At 44.6% G+C, this 3,405-nt stretch overlaps 1 long non-coding RNA gene across 1 annotated transcript; it reads right to left on the reverse strand.

Moving 5' to 3' along the window:
- Positions 1-619: 619 nt before the first annotated feature.
- On the reverse strand, positions 620-2,418 carry LOC133275591 (uncharacterized). The gene is made up of 3 exons (XR_009745609.1): positions 2,217-2,418; positions 1,740-1,949; positions 620-964 (listed from the first exon to the last, which is right to left on the reverse strand). It is a non-coding gene; the product is annotated as an uncharacterized LOC133275591 (long non-coding RNA).
- Positions 2,419-3,405: the final 987 nt, after the last annotated feature.

The following is a 3,405-nucleotide window of genomic DNA, read 5'->3' on the forward strand; positions in this document are numbered from 1 at the left end:
TAAGACATTCAGAACCTCAGCCTTCTCCAAATCCTGCGTAGCCAGTTCTCCTGAGAGCTTCCTGAGGGGGCCTACATTCTCCCTAGTCTGTTTTTTATTTGCTATGTACTTGTAGAATCCCTTCCTGTTATCTTTAATACCTCTAGCTAATTTTAATTCTAACTGGGCCTTAGCTTTCCTAACCTGGTCCCTAGCTTCCTGGACAATATCCGCCATGCCGCCTGTCCTTGCTTCCACTTATTATAAGCCTCTTTTTTCAATTGAATTTTCCTCAGGAGCTCCTTATCTATCCAAGGAGGTCTCCTGGCCCTCCTGCTGCGCTTCCTTCTGAGCTTGTAGCAGGTGATCCTTGAATATCAACCAAGAGTCTTGGGCCCCTCTGCCCTCTAGGGCTGTATCTCATGGAACCTTCCTAAGCAGGTTCCTGAAGAGGCTAAAGTCTGCTCTTTTGAAGTCCAGGGCAGTGAGCTTGCTGCACACTCTTCTCACTGTCCTGAGGATCTCAAATTTGAGCATCTCATGATCGCTGCATCCAAGGCTGCCCTGGAGCGTCACATTTTGTTGCAGTCAAAGCAAAATGCAATGGCTTCTTACTGGAAGCAATCAAGACTTGCTACCATGTATGAAATAACTCGTACGTTGATAATATTGTTTGAATGCATAAAATTAAGTGCAAGTAGACTTGGTGTATTTAAACATGTTGGTTACTTTTGTAAGTTCCTTAATGAAATGTGTCCTCATAAATACCACCATGAAGCACAAACAAAAGTCTCAAGGCTCAAAGTTTCACATGAACATGTAAAAGACATTTTTACCTGGATTCAAAGCTCTTACTCAGACCTGATTTCATTTCTAGAAGCATATTTGTGTCTACTTCATGGTTAGCCTTCCCTGGAAGAGGGATTCCAAGTGGGATCACCTGAGGAACTGGGATCAAGCCAGCCACCACTTTCTCAACAGTCTTCTTCAAAGAAAAAAAAACAAAAAGGCAGACAATAATGTTTCTGAACAGAAGAATGCATTGAGAATGCATTCCTGAATGTGATTCCTGTCTTCATTTGTTACTCTTTCAAGAGAGAGCACAAGATTCTTTAAAGTGTTATTTCTCATTGCCAGATTTTCACATTGGAAAGGAGCAAGGTCCTGACTGACACGCAGATAGACTCCACAACTTGTTAAAGTTGTAAAGTAGGCATGATTTTATTCAGCGCTGAGGCACATGGGGACAGCTCCTCCATAGCATGCACATCTCAGTGTTGTTTCCCTCTACATTTATTCTCTAAACCTTATACATATTTATAAGGTTGCACAATACTCCTATACATATTCATGTCATATCCCCACTTCGTATTATAATGAGCTAGAAGGTCCTTCGCGCCTGAGCAGTGCCCCCCCGGTCATGGGCAAGGGTCTCAAGATAAATAAATGAGTCTTCCTCTTGTGAGTAGGGGTCTTTGCGATGAAGTAAATGAGTCTTCCTCAAGCCTGAACTTTTACCTCTAGCTGTCATGCATGCCCTCTAGAAATCTGGTCAAAGTCCAAACCACAAAGCTGGTTTTAATCTAAGTCTGGTCAAAGTTCAAACCACAAATCTGGTTTTAATCAGTAAGAATTATAGGTGTTTGCTGAGCAAGCCGTACTTTTGTTAAGCAAGCAGAATTCTTTAAACCCCCCTGCACAACCCCCCTGTACATTAACTAAACCTCTGTATCATAACAACCATCCCAATTCCAACGTACTCTCCTGTTGCAGAACTGTGAGCAAAGCTTGAGATGAGCACTGTTGCTTTCATTTCACTTTGCCCTTCCTTGCTCAAGTCTGGATCCCATGTGTTCCAGGGAAACAGCTTTAGCATCATACATCAATGCTCCATGGTAGGAGTGAGTCACAGGGAAGTCTCTCCACCCTAATGGCACATTGGAGCTAGCCTCTTGTTTCATTGCAGCCATCTAAATAGATGTCCTGCAAAGAGCTAAAGCAAGACAGCCATTGCTTAAGCTTGTCTCAGCTTTTGTATGCATTAAGAATATCACCTATAAAACAGGTGCCAAACATGACTTATCATAATTTACATAGTCATTATCAGGTCACACAATTCAAGAATGGCAAATTGCAGTTAGATACAATAACATTTTGTAACATAAAAAGATATACTCTGGATCTTGGGAACTGCAGGAAACATGTCTACACAGGAAGTATTTCCTTCTGTAACCAACTTTTTAATCCTCCAGACACATCTTTTACACTGGTCATCAACATAGACAGTGCTTTTTCAGCACAGCAGGGATTCTTTAGTCCGTGCTCTGCCTGGGGCTGTGCCCATCTCTTTGGCTGGGTTGCCCAAAGCAGTGGTTCAGGACTGGGGCAATTCTCAGCCAAACTCTCTTGGGCTGCAAACACACAGTGTGCACGGGACACACAAGGTGGGGGGATCTGATCTTTACTTGATGCAAAGTGTTATAAAAATCTAGCCAATCTGTTTTAATTGATTTTTATTATAATTAATATCGAGAGACAATAAGCAAGCAGCGCTGGGTGCGCCGCAGTGTCTCCGCTCCACCCAAGACGCACACCGGGAACTTCTGGGGATAGTCTCTTATACTTTTTGGTTTCCCAGGCTTCTTCAGCCAATCCTGTTGTCTTCTTTTCCTGGGTTTCTTCAGTTAATCCTGTTTTCTTCTTTTCCCGGGATTCTGCACCTGTTGTTGGGGTCTTGTCTCCGAGTGAAGAAATATTATGTATTATGTCTATCACAAGTCTGACAGCCATCTTAGCCCCCATAAATTCCACTCCTTATGTGTTTATTTGTTCAGCGCACAGATTTCACAACATACTGTAACAGGACATATCTCTAATTTACCTACCCCCCCCCCCTTTCTAAGAACATTCTTTGCACAATACTGCAGTTGACCCAGGGGAATTATTCCCTTGTTTCTTCTTCTTCCTTGCTGTGGTATTGACAGGGACACTTACCATAACCTTTGCACATAGCACAATGATCACAAGGGATTCCACCTCCACACAAAGTGTAATGATCACTAGGACTCCTGAGTTGTTGACACGAATCACTCTGGTGTAACTCACACAAACGGGCAGTGAGCAGCTTTCCACAAGGAGCCACCTGCTCTTGGCACCCCTGGACCAAAAGCACAGGACCTCAGTTCAGCCTCCTGAGAGCCCAGCCCTGCTGGGACAGAATGGTCCTGCCACCACCCCCAGCATGCCCAGCCCCTGCCCCAGCATGGGTTCCAGCCCTGCCTGCAATTCTCCTGCTGGGTCAGGCTCTGCTTCCAGTCCCCTCCTGGTACAACCCAGCCCACCTCACCCCACTGCATCCCTGCTCCCGACCCCCTGCCACCTAACTCAATCCCAACCCACAGCCCTGCCTTCCCACTCAATAGCTGC

Source organism: Pezoporus flaviventris, unplaced genomic scaffold (genome assembly GCF_033815535.1).
Source record: "Pezoporus flaviventris isolate CSIRO_AGI_PZ_B2104156 unplaced genomic scaffold, CSIRO_AGI_Pfla_v1 ptg000041l, whole genome shotgun sequence".
In the NCBI taxonomy this organism is placed as follows: Eukaryota; Metazoa; Chordata; class Aves; order Psittaciformes; family Psittacidae; genus Pezoporus; species Pezoporus flaviventris.